At 41.7% G+C, this 19,514-nt stretch overlaps 1 protein-coding gene across 1 annotated transcript in view; it reads left to right on the forward strand.

The window, feature by feature from the left end:
- Angptl5 (angiopoietin like 5) overlaps nt 1-19,514 on the forward strand; it is a 128,596-nt gene that overhangs the window by 997 nt on the left and 108,085 nt on the right. The window lies entirely within an intron of this gene.

The following is a 19,514-nucleotide window of genomic DNA, read 5'->3' on the forward strand; positions in this document are numbered from 1 at the left end:
CATTTGCGGACTCATTCTGGTTGGAAATACATCTAGGACTGGAATTCCTCAGTTATATAGTATAAAAATATCTAATTTTACTACATGCTGCCAAAATTTTTCCTTACACTTCAATTAGCAATGTATAAGATTTCTAGTTGTTTAAATACTATGAAATATGAAGAAAATGTTCAAATGGGAAGGGGAACCAAGGAGGGGGAGTGGGAAAGTAAGGCTGGGAAAACAAAAAAGGAGAAAAGTAAGGAAGGAAAGGGGTTGAAGGGAAGGGAGAAGCATGTAAAAAAGAAGATATATTGGGGGCAGCTACAAAGTCCTATACTGAATGTGATCATTATGTATACCTAAAATGTACCAATAAACTTAATTTTTAAAAAATTTTATTTAAAGACTAAAAACAGAAAATAGGTAGAAATAATATATATGATCAGAGACAAAAATGAACAGTAAGAAATCACTGGGGCTGGGGTGACCGGAGCCGCGGAAGACAGGAGGCCAAACTCGAGCAGGATCAGCTCTCAAACTTTATTACGTACAGCGAACCGGACCTGACAAGGTCCGCCACCCTCAACGTTGGTTCCTCTTCCGCCCGTTGGGGGCAGGAACAACCTCTTATAAGGGGAAGCAGTATCCAATCACAGAGAAGCGTGCCTAACAAGCTGATAGGCTAGCGTCACGGGTAACTGGGCAGATATGACAATTTGGCGGGCTTGTTCAGGCCGGGAAGAACCCGGAAGCAGGAAATGGGCGCCATCTCAGGCGGCTTCCCACATCTCCCCCTTTTTTATTTATTAAAATAGGATGGTCTGTGGGTCCCTCCAAGGTGTCTATGACCTTGTTGCTGTTAGACACCTAGGAGTGGGCCTACCTTGTAGGCCGAGGCATGAGAGAATGTAGAGGTCTATACCCTGCTGTGCATCACCCTGTTTTGTGCATATCCTTGCGCCAGGACCATGCTCAAGGTGAGTGGTTCATTTTTTCGCAGGGCCAGGCATATGCGAACCGAACCTGGATGCATATAGACATTCATTCATGCCTTCCCCCCAACCTTTGAGGCGGATGGCACTGCAGTACCCTTGGTCTCGCATCTCAATGCCAATAATTTGACTCCAGAAGGGACCCCTGGCCTTATAGGCCATGTATATCTGAGTGGAGCCTGTCTTAGGTTGACCGGGAGGACGTCTCCCGTCTTACCCGTCATTGGCTTGCCCACTCAGCTTTTATAACTGATGTTCTGCAATGTGAAGGAGATTTGCGGCGGCCTGCTGGCCTGATGGACCACCTGCTGCCATTTGCATGGCTGCCATGGCTGTGATCTTAACCTGCTGCTGAGTTTGTATGAGGCGATCTAACAAGCATTTAATAACCACAAGCCCCACTAGGATGGCCATGGCAATCAGGATCCAAGTAGTCAGGTTGGGCCAGGAGAACCAGGAGGTGACGCATTCCTACAAACTGGCTATAACACTGCCTAAAGTTGATAAATCGAACCTGACTGGACCTAGTTGGATACCGTCCATATTGTCAAGTTCCTGACCGACTATGAGGGACAAATTGTGAAACTTAGGTAGGTAGGTGTCTTGCAGCCAAGCTGTCATATTTTTAACAGTGTTGGTCAAATTTGTGCGAACAGGGGTGATTAATAGGAACCTACAGAATAGAAAAAACTCCAAACCAGACATTTTAGTTTGTAGATGGTCTCGGGCGCTGAGCGTCGGTCCCAGAAGGGTCGAGTTGACTTGTGTCCGCGGGCTTATCCTCCTGTGCTTTATCAGGAACTGGTGGGGAGTTTACTGCTCGCGTCAATCTTTCCGGGACCCACAGCGGTTCGCAGCCTGGTTCCTGTGGGTAAACACAAACCGCACCTCGGGTCCAGCTAATCACTGGATCCGGGCCCATCCATTGTCCTGTAAGGACATCTTTCCATCTCACCAGCCCTTTGTCGGCCGGGGACGGGTTATTGTGCTCCATGGCAGGGGAATGATTGAGGTTCTATTCCATAGCTGATGTTGAATACCTAGGAATATGGAGGACTTGGAGTCTGACAGGAGGTTAACGTCACCTGGGAAGCGACGTAAGACTTCCTGTATTATCTGGAGCTCGACCACCTGGGGTTGGTATGAGTGGGTGAATTGGATAGTTTTTGGCTCTTGACCCATAACCACATATGCGCCTATCCGTGAAGATTATTGGAGCTCCAGTTATGGGGTATGCGGATGTACTGTAATAAACTGAAGTAGTGGGTCTTTTGGGAATTGATTATCTATGGTCCCTTGAAACGTACACCGGAGAATCGCCCAGGAATCTAGACACGTTGTTAAGGTCTCAATTTGTTCTCTTGTGTATGGTACATGTAGGGAGGAAGGAGGCACCCCAAAGTGTTGTATGGCTCGTGAGATGCCCTCTAGAGAAAGGGAAGCGACCGAGTCTGGATGTCTAGCTGTAGAAGGCAACCCAGGAAGTAGCTCTCCCTCTAACCAGGGCGGTGCCATAGGTTGTGGGCGCCCTCCGGCGGCCACGGGCGGAGGTGGCAGCCCAGGGAGCAACTCCTCTTCCGGCCACGGCGGTGCAGTGGGGCCTGGCGCCCTGAAAGGTGCGATCGTGGGTCGCGAACTTGCCAAAGGGCGGAAGGGCTTAAGCTCCTCCCGTAAGGCGGAGTAGCTCGGGCAGGGTGGTGTTTGGTTCCCCTTTTTATCTTCCCGAGCCCTAAGTTCCTCTTTTAACGGTGTAGGAGGGTCATGCTTAGCAAAGACGACCTCCTCTTCTGAGCCTTCCGAATCCGAATCAGAATTAGAGCCCTGAGGGTCCTCCGGAGACCCACAATCGGCAGTGGCTCCGGGCTCCTCTGAGCATTCCGATCGAGCTCTATCAAAAGCCTGTTGGGCTGTATTAGCGAAGCGAAAGCAAAACAGATGCAAAGGGAAAAGAAAAGAAAAAAAAAAAAGACCGGCGTCCACCCGTGTGGCGCTCAAAATCTGTTAGGTGCGTCCACCCAACCCAGGTGACCCAGTACTCACCTGTCCCGGGAACCGCTGTATCTCACGTAGCTGATCAGGGTGAAGAGAAGAGGCGCTCGCGGCCTTCCGTTGTTATTGGGCCAGGTCCTCCGTCGTACCGCAGGCGACAGCAATTGCACCTCCCGGCCGAAGAGGCACGTCGCTGAGTCTTTTACCTTTTTCCCCGTACGGGCGGCCACCAGATGACCGGAGCCGCGGAAGACAGGAGGCCAAACTCGAGCAGGATCAGCTCTCAAACTTTATTACGTACAGCGAACCGGACCTGACAAGGTCCGCCACCCTCAACGTTGGTTCCTCTTCCGCCCGTTGGGGGCAGGAACAACCTCTTATAAGGGGAAGCAGTATCCAATCACAGAGAAGCGCGCCTAACAAGCTGATAGGCTAGCGTCACGGGTAACTGGGCAGATATGACAATTTGGCGGGCTTGTTCAGGCCGGGAAGAACCCGGAAGCAGGAAATGGGCGCCATCTCAGGCGGCTTCCCACACTGGGGATTTAGCTCAGTGGCATAAGCGCCTGCCTTGCAAGTGTGCGGTCGTGAGTTCAATCCCTGGTACCCATAAAAACGGAAAAGACCAAAAAAAAAAAATCACTAGTTGATGTTTACATATTGTTGTTTTATAAATAGTTGTTCAAGATACAAAAATGGAACATGTAAAGGGGAAATTCAAACAGCGAGAGTGCAAGCAGTTCTGTTCAAATGTCCAACAAAAACTTAATAACATGGTTGTCAAACCTATACACTTAAACGTACATGCAGTTATCCATATCTTCATTTATGTTTAGATTAAACAAACTAAAGCAGGTTAAAATCATTCTGAACAAAGAGTAATAGTATTACTGGGTTTTACATCATGACACTCCATGATCAGCACTGGGTACTGTAGTGTCTTTTTTATTTAAATTTAATTTAAAGAAAGACTAAATAAAACAGAAAATGGGTAGAAATAATACATACTTTCAAAGAAAAAATAAACAGTAAGAAATGACTAGTTGAAGATTACAGATTGTCTTCTTACAAATAATAGTTATTCAAGATAATAAAGTGGAGTTTATAAAGTGGGGATTCGAATAGTAAGATTGCAAACAGTTCTGTTCAACGATTCAACAAAAACTTAGAAATGTGGTTATCAATCCTATACACTTAAACATACATGCAGTTATCCATCTCTTCTATTATGTTGAGACTGAATAAACCCAAGCAGTCTAATATCACTCTGAACAAAGAATAATACTATTGTTGGGTTTCACATTATGACACTCCAGGATCAGCACTGGATATGTTAGTGTCTCTTTTTCTTCAAAGTATCTATTCATCATGTGTCATATGATCAGTTCTCATAAACTGTTTACAGATTCTACACATGCATGAGTCTTAACATGTATTTCTATCCTTTCTATATTAGAAGGAGAAACAAAACAAAGCAAGGCAAAACAAAACATTTTCCTATAAACACATGAAATGAAATAAACATATAAGACCATTGTACAAAGAGTTCTGCCATGGTTCCTGTTTGTCTCTTGTTATCTCCAATAGAATTGGCTATATCTTCAGACATAGTATAATTGAATTTATCAGTACATAACAGTATTAATAAAAACACAACTTTGTATATAGTATAGAATTTCAAAAACTGGCAGTCATCAAACCAGAATGTGTATTGTAGAGTCTTGTCATCTTCAGTGTAGTTGCCTATACTCTCAGACTTGATACTATCAATCATATCAGTTTTGAATAAAATCTTCTCTGCCTCATTTCTGTTATGTTCTTTTTTTGCCATCAGTTGTCTGCTTATCTTCTTCATTCTGTTTTCTGCTCCATTCATTGAGGCCTCTCTGCCACTGTTCCTGGAATCCTAGTACTTTTCTCTCCCTCTAGAATGCCCTGGAGTATTCTCATAGAGTTGGATTGGTGGTTTCAAATTTCCCAAGTTCCTCTTTGTCTTGGAAACATCTTGGTTCTCCATTAATTTCTAGAGACATTTTAGCAGGGTATATTGATCTGGGATGGAGGTTATTTTCTTTGAGGGCTTGGCATATTTCACTCCAGACTCTTCTTGACTTGATGGTTTGTGTTGAGAAGTCTGCCGTTATTCTGATGGGCCTTCCTTTATAGGTGATCTGTTTCTTGTCTCTAACAGCTTTTAATATTCTGTTCTTATATTGAATTTCTCAGATCTTGATTATTATATGCCTAGGTATAGCTCTGTTTTGGTTATAGGTGGCTGGAGTTTTGTATGCCTCATATATCAGAATGTCATTTCCTTTGGGAAGTTTTCCTTAATTATTTCTGTGAATAACCTTTGTAGTTCCTTTGTTTGTATGCCAGCTTCTTCATTTACATTCTTTATTCTCAAGTTATAGATCCTTTTGTCATCTTCTAGCCTTTGTATTGTTACTGCTTGTTTCCTTGTTATTTTTTAAAAGTTTTCCCTTTCATACTCCCACATTGCAAAATTGTCCTCCAGTTTGGATAATCTATCCTTAGTTTCTTTCAAGCTGATTTGCCATCTTTCCATAGAGTTTTTAATTTCCTGATAACCTCTTTGAATCTGTATTCTATATTTTTTTATATTCTTCATCAAATGGTTCTCTCCTGTGTTTGAGTTCCTCCCTTCTTCCATCTGTGCCTGCTTGAGGGGTGCTTAACATCTCTTTTATTAATCTTCATATATTTTGCTTTATTTGGTTAAATATTTCACTTTTGAACTCGTCTATGAGGTCCCTAATATATCTCTTTATGTCCACTGATGCTGTGTCTGATATTGCATGTTTGCTGTTCTCATTCTCCTTTGTATTTAACTGTCCTGGGTCAATGTTCTCAGGGTTGGGGCTTGGGGACTTTTTGTTGTTGCTTCCTCTTCCCATCTGTTTTGCTTCTTCCAGGAGGCACCAGTTTCTTTCTTTGTTGGTTACAGTTCTTCCAAAGTGCTCTGGCTAGATGACCCTTCCCACTGCAGTGTGCTAGTGAGTTGCAGACAGGGACAACATATGCCAGCCCCTCCCCTCCAGATCAGTCAAGCTGCTGTGGCCTGTACTATGCATTACTTTGCACCGCCTCCCCTCTGGACCAGCCAAACCTTTGAGGCCCCATTGGGCCAGTGTGGTTAGTGTACACCGCCTCTGCTGCAGGGACTTGACCTCAGATAACCTACTGGGGCTCAGCCAGGTCACATGACCCAGGCCTAGCTCACTCCACCAATCCCATTTGGGAAGGGAATAGTTGACTAAAGTCACTGCTGCCCTTTATACTTGCCAATCCTGCCCGGTCCCAAAATGTCATCCGCCAGAGCCCCCCTATTTATGCAATGGCTCCACTCCCATTACTCACCACAGGTTGATGTAGACTCTCTGCTAACTCAGCTCTCCGTTCAGTTCAGTTTGCTGACCCTTGAACTCAATGTAACTGTGCCTCCAGTGAGTTGAAGCAGGGGGACCTTGGATGGCTTGGCAAGTTACGGCAGGACCCAGGCAAGTCATGGTGCTGGCCAGTTGTGGCGGGACCTCAGATGGTCAGCAAGTCACCTTAATTTCTTCTTGGGATGAGAGAATTCATCTCCCCCTGTTTGGGGATCCTCACTCTGTATTATGTTGAATTCTAAGTTGACTGTCTCAGGGAACTTCTGTAGCCAATTATCTATCTGCCATCTTTGCCCCTCCTCCCAATAAACTTAATTAAGAAATATTTCTAGTTGTTCAGTATTCTTGTCAACACATAATATTGTGAGTCTTTAAAATTGTAGCTGTCCTGGCCAGGTATGGTGGCACACACTTCTAATCTCAGCATTCTGGGAGCTTGAGAAAGGAGGATTCCTAATTGGAGGCTCAGCCTGGACAATTTAGCAAAATCTCCTCTCAAAATTTATTTTTTCAAATTTTAGTAGGTTGTAGGTGGCTGGAATTCTGTATGCCTCATACATCTGAATATCATTTCCTTTTCCTGTGCTTGGGATGTTTTCTTTATTTCTATGAACATCTTTTGTTTTTACTCCTGCTTCTTCATTCACATTCTTTATTCTTAAGTTATAGATCCTCTTGTCATCTTCTAACCTTTGTATTGTTACTGCCTGCTTCCTTGTTATTTATTTATTTATTTTTATCTTTTTCCTTTTTATCGGTACCGGGGATCGGAACTCATGACTGCCTGCTTGCAAGGCAGGTGCTTATGCCACTGAACTAAATCCCCAGCCCCTTCCTTGTTATTTTTAAGAAATTTTTCATTTCATGATCTCACATTCCAAACCTCTCTTCAAGTTTTGATAGTCTATCCTTAGTTTCTTTCAAGCAGTTTTCCAGCTTTCAATGGAATTTTTATTCCTGGTAATCACTTTGAACCTGCTTCATTTATTCTAGATTTACTTTATATTCTTCATCAAACATTTCTCTCCTTTTTTTGTGTTCCTCCATTCTTCTGTCTGTGTCTTCTTGAGAGGTGCTTAGCATTTCTTTTATTAACCTACTTATATCTTGCTTTACTTGATTAAATATTTCACTTTTGAGCTTGTCTATGAGGTCCCAAAGATATCTCTTTATGTCCACTGATGCTGTGTCTGATAGTGCATGTTTGCTGCCCTCAATGTATTTTGTATTTACTTCTCCTGGATCAATGTTCTCAGGGCTGGGGGCGGGGAACTTTTTCTTGTTTCTTTCTGTTGTCATGTTTTTGGTTTCTTCCATACAGGTGTATAGAGGAGGTTCCAGCTCCTTTCCTTGTTGGTTATGGTTCTTTTGAAGTGCCCTGGCTAGGGATTTTTGCCTTCTCCAGTTTGTTATTGGTCACTCAGGTGCAAACAGGGATGGCGTATGCTAGCCCCTCCCCTCCGGTTCAGTCAACCTGCAGGGGCCTTCACTTTGTTAGTGTGTGCTGCACATATAGAATTGGTTTGGGGCTACTTATTGGGTCCCAGCCAGGGGTGTGACCCAGGCCAAGCATATCCCACCAATCTATTCTGGAAAGAGAACAACTGACTTAAATCACTGCTGTTCCTTGCTCCTGCCAGTCCTGCCTGATTCTAACATGTCATCCAGTGTGTCGTACCTTTCCCATGGGAGGGTCTTATTCCCAGCACTCACTGAGGGTCAATGCAGGTCCCTTGCAGGCTCCCTTCTCCTTTGGGCTCACAGACCTCTGACTTCAGTGTGACTGAAGTTCCAGCAAGTCCCAGTAGCAGGAGTTCAGACAGCTTGATTGCAGTGGCAAGAGTTTGGGCACGGGGGCTGGGGATTTAGCTCAGCGGCATAAGTGCCTGCCTTGGAATCAGGCAGTCGTGAGTTCGATCCCTGGTACCGATAAAAACGAAAAAGACCAAAAAAAAAAAAAAAAAAAAAAAAAAAAAAAAGAGTTTGGGCACTACAGTGCAACATTGTGGCCGCTAATCTTAGCTGCTCCAATGGTAGCCCCAGGACTGCATATTTGACCGGTTCTTTTCCCTTTAGTTTCTTCCTGGCTTGAGAGGATCCATCTCCCTCTGTCCGGACCTCCCCACAGTGTTATATTCTGGAATCTGAATTGTCTGTCTCAGGAGCCTCTGTATTCTGCTGCTTATCTATCTGCCATCTTTAGTTCCTCTCAGGTTTTCTATTTTCCTTGCTCCCCCTTTTTTGTTGTTGTTGCTGAGACTAGTTCTTGGTCTGTTAACCAGGCTGGTCTTGAACTCTTGGACTTAAATGATCCTCTAACGGATTCCAAGTAGTTGGGACTTCAGGCATGTGCATGGCACCCACTGCTCTTATGTATCAGAATCTATAATTTATCGAGACTTTTGGAGTTATTTACATATACTTTAAATGAGAAGCATTGGTCTATATGTACATATATCTTTTTTTTTTTTTTTGGTACCAGGAATTGAACTCAGGACCTTGTACTTACCAGGCAGGCATTATACTACTGAGCTAATTTTATTTTTATTTTTTATTTTAAGCTATTTTTATCTGTCTTTAATTTTTATTTTAAGCTATTTTTATCTGTCTACATAATTGCTCAATTCAGAAACCTTTTCTTTGCTCTTACATTGTCTCACTTTTCCCTGTTCTTCTCCATATCAGATTAGTATTAGTCAACTTTTTATCACTACAACAAAATACCCAAGTCACGGTACTTTTGAAGAAAAAGCAGTTTATTTGGCTTACATTAAAACATTTAAAAAAATTTTCCTGCAATGAGGATGGATCCCATAACCTTTGAACTTAGCTCTCCCCCATCCCCTTAAGACAGGTTCTTTTTTTTGATACCTGGGATCTAACTCACAACCTTGCTCTTACCAAGCAAATACTTGAGCCACTGAACTAAATCTCCAGTCCTTAAGGCAGGTTCTTGCTCAATTGTGCAGCAGGCTGGGCTTAAACTTCCCATCCTTCTGCTTTTGCCTCGTAGAGTGCTGGGATTACAAGTGTGCATCACCATGCCCAGTTTAGCTCACAGTTTTGGAGACTGACAGTTCAATAAGCATGGCACAGACTACGTTTGGGGCCTCACAACAGATGACAGGGTACACATGAGAGGTAGGATGACCTTTTAAACAGGAACCCAGAGATAGATTCAGGAGTCAGACTTTTTTTTTTGTCTTTTTCATTTTTATCCGTATCAGGGATTGAACTCACGACTGCCTGCTTGCAAGGCAGGTGCTTATGCTGCTGAGCTAAATCCCCAGCCCCCAGGAGTCAGACTTGTACAACAAGCTTTTCCTTCTGAGACATTCTTCTCCACTGCATGATCCAAGGGGTCACAGGAAGACTCACTTTTCAAAGGTTTCACACCATCTCCCACCAAAACACTGGAGACCAAACTTCCAACACATAAACCTTTGGGGAACATCCAAACTATATACAAGCCATGGCAATCACGAAATCTCATACTCTCCTGAATGTAAACGCAATCTGTCCTCTTCTCACCAGGTTCTGATGTTGCCACATTAGTCTAAATGACCACTGTCTTTTTGCTTGGGTGAGTGTAAGTAAGACTTCCTAACTGGTTTCTCCCTTCCAACCTTGTTCACCTGGCATCTCTTAGAACATGGCAGCTAGGCTGAGTTTTTATAATTGATAAATTTGGTTACATGGGTTGCATGTTACGTGAGTTACAATTTATATAGTTGGTTTCCATAACATGTACCATAAAACATAAAATCCTATGAGTGTCATTTGTTTTCCTCCCCAAATTCATTTTCTGTCTCTTTCCCTAGCTGGCTTCTCAAGAATCACTAGTCCAGGCCAGGTGCAGTAGCGCACACCTGTAGTTTCATCACTTGCAAGGCTGAGGTAGGAGGATCACTGTAAATTCCAGGCCAGCCTCTGCTACATAGTGAGTTCAAGGCCAGCCTGAACTGTATAGGGAGCTCCTGCCTCAACAAACAAACAAATGAAAAAGAATCGCTAGTCCTGAAGCCGTTACCCTCTTTTCTTTTCTCAGAGCTTTTGCAGTGGATAGTTCCTCTGCAGGGAATACCACTTTCCCCCTCATTATTAGCCTAACTACTTGTGCATCCTTCACATTTCAGCTTATAGCTCACTTCTCTGGAGACTTCCTCCCACCACCAATGAATATTAATTTATTTGATGGTTATTTCATAATAATGTATTGTTTCTCACAGTGCTCTTACTTAAATATTTGTTTCTATATTTAATGTTTGTCTGTTTTTACAAACTAGTAATGTAAGAGGTCACAAGCTATTCTGTTCAACATTGGATTATGGTGGGTAATACTCAGGAGGGGATCACAAAAATATCTTATCTGAATCAATGATTCCAGTTTTACTAATGCATATTATACTGTATTACATTATTTAAAAGTATGAATGACTAGTTATATTTTTGTTGTAAGCATTAAGATTAACTATAGATATCTTTGCTGCCTGCATAGTGTTAATTTAAAATGTGGTGAAGCAGAAAGACCATGCATTTGAGACCAACCTAGGCTACATGGTGAGATACTGTGTCTGCACAACAGCAGTGGCAACCAAACAGAGATAACCTCAAAAACAAAAACAATGCGAGTGCTTAGGGCTTATGTTTAAACACATAACTATTTATAAATGCAACTTATAGGTAATTTACTTGTAAATTAATTTATAAATTAATTTTAATAATTTAAAAGCAGTTTATTGTGTACAGATTTACTTTACAGGTTTTTAATACAGTTAAAGCACAGATTTTAGGGTCAAGCAGATCTGCTCTTCAGAGTAACCTGACCAGTTACTTTCCCTGACCTTCAGTTTCCTCATGAGTTGTTTCGAGAATTGGGAAAACATGTGTATGTGCCTTTTTCAATGCCTGCTATTGCTGCTAAATGAGCATCAGAATTATTTGCTTATCAACTTTGATTTTGTTTAAGGACAGCAGCAGCCTGTGGTTCATGATGGAATATATCTTTCAATTATAGACAGGGTTAATTTTGACTTTTGTTCTGGAAGATAAATAGGGAGTGGGGCGAAGGGGGAGGGGTATGGGTGGAGTTATGGCCTCAGGAAGATGTAAACAAGCAGGGGCTGGAACATGTCTGTGTCCTGTGGCAGGCATCCTGTCTTTGACATTAATTTAAAGCTTTTTAGGGCTGTCAAAGAAAGCAATTCCAAAAAAAGCCATTCCTTTGTCTTCCTAATGGTTGGGTTCTATTCACGTTAGCCTTTGTTTGGTTTCTATAAAAATACTTTTTATTGCAAAATCCTGTTTTTAGTTTACATTTCTTTCAACAAAATTTATGAAATGTTATAAAGCAACAAACCCCAATTTCCTATGCAAATCAACCTGACATGTTTCCAGCGCTTGCAGTTAGGGGTGGGGTGGGCTGGGGTGGGGCTAAGGCGCAGGAGGGGCTGTAACTATCCCCCGCCCTCTGCCCCCAGGTTGAGGAAAATGTGGGAGAGACAGAGCAGGGGCTCTAATCCTGGGGAAACTGGTGTGCAGAATAAGGCTCTCATGGTAGAGAACGTGGCCCTTCATTATTATGTTTTTCATTATAGATAAACTTAAAAACTTACTGTTTGGGAGTCCTTGAAGAAAAGAACTGTATCAACCATCTTCTTACTGTAAAGAAATACCCGAGATCACTGACTTCTAAAGACAAAAAGGTTTACTTTGGTTCGTGGTTTTGAAAGTTCCAGTCAAGCCCAAGTGGCCCCTCTGCTTCGGGGCTCGGAGGAGGCAGCCCATCGTGGTGAGAGTGGGGTGAGGCAAACCATTTACGGGATCCATACGGGATCAGCCCAGCCGGGAAGCAAGAGAAGAAATACAAAGTGAAGAGACTGTGATCCCACAACCTGGTTTGAGGGTAGCCTCTGGTGACTCTAGGTCCCACTTCCTAAATGTTCTACTGCCTCCCAATAGTGACAGCTTAGGGAACAGGCCTTTAAAAGGACACAGACCTTTAGGGAACATTTAACCAAATCATACCAAAGACCATGGAGCTGTTTTACTGCTGCATGCACAGCGCCCAGCACTTTCCGCAGAGCCAGGTCCTCACACCTTTTCTCTGTCTTCTGGTCTCCTAAGACACTGTGCTCTTGTTTTTCATTTGGAGCCATGCCCATACTTGTGATGCTCCGTTTGTGACTTTTCCTTTGAGTCTCTTTAAAGTGTGATGCTTATCTGGCTTCTTAGTCCAGAAGGCACAGCCGATTTCAGGCCACAGGTAAGTCTTTCATTTGTGTGTTGCAATGTCTGGAAGCTGCAGGGCAGAGGGTGGGGGTGCTTCTCAATCAGACCAGTCTCTCTGCAGATCCTAGATAACACATTCTTGAGATTTTTTAATCTTTATTTATTTATTTTTTCAGAGAAGGAAGGGCTCATGCTGACTTTTTACAGAGATTGTTGTGATTTGTAATAAATAGTTCCTCAGAGGCCACATGATTTTGCTAAAACAGCTCATCATGTTCTGTATTGTACACTTGAATAATCATCAATACAGATAAGAGAAGGTTCCTAGAGACATGCAAACCTGTATAGTAGTTTCTTTGGCTAGAGGATCACAGTTTTCAGGTCAGGTCCTTGTATTTCTTAGCCTTGTAGCTCACTGTGAATGCTTTTAAATAATTGGTTTGAGTGAGATGTAAAGTTTTCCATGTAACATTTTTATCATTTTTCTGCCGCCTGCTCTACTGTACACATAGACACCTGAATTCTTGGTGTGTAAAGTTTTCTACGGCAGCTTAGATTTCTTTTCCTTTTTCTTTCTTTCTTTTTTTATATAGAATCTTGCTGTGTAATTCAGGCTGATCTTGAATTCACTATGTAGCACAGGCTGGCCTCAAACTCCTGGCGATTCTCCTGTCTCAGTCTGCTCAGTGCTGAGATTTCAGCTGTGTGCCACTACACCTGGCTTGAGAATTCAAAAGTTGATACATCTTATGTTACAGGCAGCTGAGTGAGTTAGAAATAGTACAGGCAGGCGGAGATGGCTGGGCCCTTGAAGGGCTCAATGAAGAAGACCAGATACCTTGCAAACAGAAACAGATGCTTCTGCTAAGGACCAGATCTCAAAACAAAAGACAAAACAGATGCAGCCACACCCTAAGTATAAACATCAGGATTGATATTCTAAATAGGTATGGATCATCTTGAGGAAGCCAGGAGTCACCATCTCGACTGCCTAGAGGAAGTCACTGCTTTTTAAGTGTGCTGCATGATTGGCTTTCCCATTTGTCTCAGATTTGGTTGGATTTTATCTGAACAATTAATCTTTATCTGAACAATTAATCTTTTTTTTTTTTGTCTTTTTCCTTTTTTATCAGTACCAGGGATCAAACTCACGACTGCCTGCTTCCAAGGCAGGTACTTATGCTGCTGAGCTAAACCTCCAGCCCCTGAACAATTAATCTTATTGGTTGACTATAGTTCTATCTCACCTCATACCCATCTGCCTTGTGAGTTCACATGTTTTCCCCATTTTGGACCTGTCTCACCTTATGGTTTTCTTTGGCAATCCACTAGGGTCCCCTTCTGTCTCTATGCGAGGCAGAAGCTTTCTATCAGTAAATATATTCTGCTCTTAACTTCCTTGGTTCCTAAATTCATTCTTTGATTTTAGAAAACGTGAACTTGTACGGGACATATAGTAGGTTGGGAGTTTCATTTCCCTATATCATTTATACCAGTCTCCGCACACAGAAAACATTTAACATTTAAATGTTAGCTGTTGTTATTACTTATTAGGTGCACATTACTGTGTTAGGCAAATTAGTTACAGTAGTTTTCTAAAAGCTTACAAAATAAAAAAAAGAGGACAAATCACTCATTGTAGGTGGAATGATTGCTTAAACATCAATTGTGGGCTGGGAATATAGCTCAGTGGTGGAGTGCATATGAGAGAAGGGCCCTGGGTTCAATTCCTAGCACTACACGTATATGCGAATACATACACATATTCAGACCCCGCTACAACAACCACCGCAACGATACCCCCATACACAGAAGAACATACAAACAAAAAACTAATTTGATCCTATCTCACTGTATTAAAATTCTCCCGTTCTTACTAGGCCATTAATGATCTGGCCTCCACCAACCTCTTCACCCCATCTTGAACCATTCTTCCCTAGATAACTGTAGTTATATAGTTGTAATTATAGTGGCTTCTTTTATTTCTTAGAATGAATGCTCCACGGAGAAAGAGCTTTTCTTCTGTTTTTATTTGGTGATGTTGCCTCAGGAGGCAATCAGTATAGATACTTGCTTAATAATTGTTGACCTTAGTGTTTGCTTCTCTCTCTTGAATATATCCTCCTCCTTAACCCACCTCCCTTAAACCAGCTACTTCCCTTAACCCACTTCCCTTAAACCAGCTACTTTTTACCTATCTTTTTCTTTTCTTTTCTTTTTGGTCCTGGGGATCGAATTCAGGATCTCACACTTGCCAGGCAGATCTTGTACCACTGAGCTAAATCCCGAGCCATACTTCTTATCTATCTTTTTGATCATTCCTTTGTTTGAATTAAATTTCCCTCCTACATGCTCTTATTTATTGCTGTGAAATTTAACTTCCAATTATTATTTTTTAAAGGTGTGGGACTTGCTGGTGCCATCACCTGGGTCTCTTCGTCACTCTTTTTTTCCTCTGCTGGAGACTGAATCTAAAGCCTTCACACTGAGATTCTTTCCTAGATCTTCTGTTTTGCTAAATTGCTGATGCAGGACTTTGTGATCCTCCTGCCTCACCCTGCTAGTTGTTGGGATTATAGGCATGCGTACCACACCAGACTCAATTTGCATAAAACAAGAAGATGATTATATCTGTTTTGTTTGTAACCTTAGTTTCTAATTTACTGCCTGGATCATTGAAAGATTTCAATTTATTGAAGTGAAAAATAGCTCTGGTGGAAGGTTGAATGAAATAAACACCATAGTGACATAAGAGGGATATAGATACATTTTGAAATTTACATTTTACACATTTTGAGAACAGTATTATTTATAATGACAAGAACCTTATATTGGAGGATATAGCTTTGACTTGGGCTTACTGGATGGGTAGGATTTGGAGGAAGTAAGAGATTTTTTTTCCCTTGACCAATTAATTTTATTTTTGAATCATTTTATTTTTAAAAATTAATTATTGGCACATATTTGACAAAAATAATGATCACATTCATTGTAGAGAGTTTGTATCGGTACATAATATGTCTTGATTCTTCTTTTTTCCCCATTCCCCTCCCTCAGGATTAACAGTTTTTGGAGTTGGGGGTTTGACACAGGGTCTTGCTATATAGTTCAGGCTTACCTTGAAACTCATATATAGCCCAGCTGGTCTCAAGCTCAAAGTGATTTTCTAACCGCAGTCTTCTGGCCACTGCTGTTTCTTTTTTGTTTGTTTGTTTTTATCGGTACCAGGGATCAAACTCAGGGACTGCCTGCTTGCAAGGCAGGCGCTTATGCTGCTGAGCTAAATCCCCAGCCCCTGTAACCGCAGTCTTCTGAATGGTGGAATTACAGGCATGTGCCACCATGTCTAGCTAAAGAGAAATGTTTTTGACAAAACAGATAAGCTGAGCAATGGCAAAGAAGTGGTATAGATGCTGTGGTCTGCCACCAAAAGCTCCCTTCAGTATTGACACTAGAGTAAACCAAAACATCAAAACAATACCCAGGATTTGGAGGCAGATTTATTTATGTCAAGGGACACTGACTGGGATTATTCTCAAAATATCAGGCCCTGATCTATATGGAATTTGCAAGTGGGGAATATACATGAGCAGAATACTTGGCGGTCTTTGATTGGTTCTTACAATATGCGTCACAGTGACCAGCTATGAATCATTGTGAGCAGCTGTTTCTAAGAAACAGAAGTAATGGAAACTGTAACAGGAACTGTTACCTGGGCAACTAACAGAAACTGAAGTATCCTAGCCGGTGGAAGGGGCATTTTCTCTTACACTAAGGCACTTAGTTTTGACTGATGGAACTGTGGTGTGTAAATGGCTTGTGGCTGAGTCCCTCTGTCAGATTAGTCCCTAAGGGAAGCCAGAATACGGGAGTGGAAAATGCTACCCCTTGCCACAGTTTAGAGCATCAGGGAGGGACTGGAGTTCTGTCATACTTGCTTCATGATTCCAACGTCTATCTCTGCTTCTGTGATTTCTCTCCCCTCGCCCTAGAATGAGTATTGAACCCACAGAGCCTTTGAACTGAACTGCATAACCAGCCCTTTTTTAAAGTTTCAGACAAGAGCTCACCAAGTCACTAAACTGCCCAGGCTGGGCTTCAATTTATGATTCTTCTGCCTCAGGCCCCTAGAGTGCTAGAATTGCAGGGGTGAATCACTGTACCCAGCTCATCACCTTCTACTTAATCCTCCTTCATTTTTTCCTTTACAGGAGAGCTTGCCTCTATAGACCTATTGTGTGTAGCCTGTCTGAAAGTCTGTATCCTGAGGAACTGGTCTGTTACGAACAGATATCGTGGAACTTGGATATGAGGAGCAAGTGATCTAGATTTTTGTTTTTTAAAGCAATTAAACCTCTTCAGTAAAATTCTTGTTTGGAAGCACCCACATGTAAATCAAGTGGAAGGAGAGTTCTGTGATGGGAGATGAGGGTGAGTGGTAGCATCTTTATTGTTTGCTCCCACAGCTCATGCCAAAATGGTTCCGAGAGGACTTTATATACGCTAAGTCTTATCAGAGTACAGCATTAGTAAAGTGGAAAAGCATTGGTGGAGTGTAGGGTCAAGTAGGACAGAAAAGAAGATGCACTCAAGCCATTGAGGGCTTTGAATGCTAGGACAAAATGTCTGGACGTGATTTTGGAGATGAGGTTTAGAAAAATAAGGAGCGAAGTGTGTGGAGGCAACTAGTTACCCATGTGGAAAAAATCACAGGTCCATTGCACATTGCATAACAATTTCCAAGCAGACTAGAGACATACATATAAATAATGGAATCATAGAATTACTAGCAAACTACAAATGTTGTTCACAGGTCAATCTTTTACACCTTTTTCTTTGATCTCTGTGTAAAATCCCAGACTTGTATTGCCCAATGTGTTTCTAATGTCTTCAAGAGGACCCAAGCTAGCCACCTCCCACTCGGGCTTTTACCAAGTTATAGTCTTTTGTATTCTAGTCAGGAATCTGCTATCTTTTGTCTTTTGAGCCCAAAATATGATAATGACTAGGTTCTGTCTTTCACTTCTCAGCTAATCTGCTTCCATCTTCCAGCAACTCTGCTTCTAGAACACATTTCAAATCTGTCCATTTCTCTTCTTCCCTACTCTCATAACATTATTTCTTACTTGGTCTGTAAGTAATTCTCTAATTCACCGGATTGCATGTTGCTTCACTACAATCTATTCTCCTCAGAGCAGGTACATAATCTTTTTGAAAGATCTTGTCACTCTTCTGCTTAAACTTTCCAAATGGATAACAGAACTAAATGTTAAAAAAGATTTGTGATTTGAATAGACACTTCACCAAAGATGTAAATTAGATGGAAAATAAGCACATAGAAAGGTCAACATTATTAGACATTCAGGAAATGCCAATTTAAGTCACAAAACTGCCATGAGATGTTGACAGTGCTTTGCTTAAAATTCTCCAGTGGCTATTAGATCTAAATGTTAAAACAAAACAAAACAAAACAAAACAACAACAACAAAAAAAAAACAGGCGGAGAGGAAGGATTGGAATAGACACTGCACTGAAGGTGATAATTGGGTGGAAAATAAGCAAATAAAAAATGCTAAGCATCGTTAGTCATTAGGAAAGTGCCAATGAAAACTACAGAGAGATTTCCTCCTCCTGCTTAACACTGGCCCAAGCTTCTCTAGTTGCTCACCTGAACTATGTCTTCTGGCAGGTCTTTCTTCTACTTCTGCCTTGTTATAATCCATAGTAGCTGCATGATCTTGTTAAAGGATCTTGTCACTCTTGCTTTTTTGAGACAGGATCTCACTCCATAGTTCAGGCTGGCCTTGAGCTCACTCTATAGCCTTATCCAGCTTTGAACTCACAGGGATCCTCCTCTGTCTCCACCTTACAAAGGCTGGGATTATAGGTGGGTGTCACTATGCTCAGCAGTTCTGGTTAAAGTTCTTCAGTGGACCATATACCTAAAATTTTTTTTATTTTTTATTTTTTTCATATACCTAAATTTAAGCCATCAACAATTCAATCAAGAAAGAATAGCCTTTTCAGCAAAAGGATTGATTATTCGTAAGTAAGTAAATAACTATGACTCCTACTTTGCATGATCTACCAAGCTAACTCAAACTTGATCACCAATTAAAATGTAAAATCTAATACTATGAAATTTCTGAAAGAAAACATGGCAGAAAGTCTTGGCTTAGCTTACCTTGGCTTAGATAAAAATGTCTTAGGTAAGACACAAAAAGTGAACCATACAAGAAAAAAGTTGGCAGTATTGGGTTTAATCAAAACTAAAAACTTTTTCCTGTGAGCCAGCACAGCCATGCATCCCAGGAAGAGAATCAAGAAGAAACTAACCCCTTCCTGTAAGCCAGCAGCAGTTGTGGTCCAGGGCAGTCCCTTCTTGTCAGTCACCTGGCACTTGGGCTAGGAAACAAGAAGGGCTGAGGCATTCCCACCCCACCCCCGTCCCTGTTCCTCCCCCTCCCCCTCGTCCCCCCACCTACCCTGCAAGCAACCAGCTGATTGAGAGAAATGTAGGCTGATATGATAGCCACTGAAGTAAAGAAAAAAAATTAATGCCTGTATTGTTTGACTGACTTTTCAGGCCTAAAGCCAGTATTCTGAGCATCTGTTTAGAGGATATCAATATGTAATGTAGCAACTATGGGGGATTTCCTTCTGCAGGTGGTAGTCATTGTTAATTCCCTTTTATTTTGTTTTAAAGTCCTGTATTGCTTTCATTGTTTTGTTTTGCTTGGTTTTATTCTGTTGTGTTTTGTTTGATTTTATTATATCTGATGGTATGGGCAGCTATTTTGAACATAACAAGAGATGTTATGGTAACCATTGTTTATTTCCTGTCACCTTGTTTTGAAGTCCTGCATCACTTTCGCTGTTTGGTTTGCTTGGCTTTATTCAATTTTATTCT

Source organism: Cavia porcellus, unplaced genomic scaffold, assembly GCF_034190915.1.
Source record: "Cavia porcellus strain 051 isolate PalLab524CR breed Dunkin Hartley unplaced genomic scaffold, mCavPor4.1 scaffold_9, whole genome shotgun sequence".
NCBI classification, from domain to species: Eukaryota; Metazoa; Chordata; class Mammalia; order Rodentia; family Caviidae; genus Cavia; species Cavia porcellus.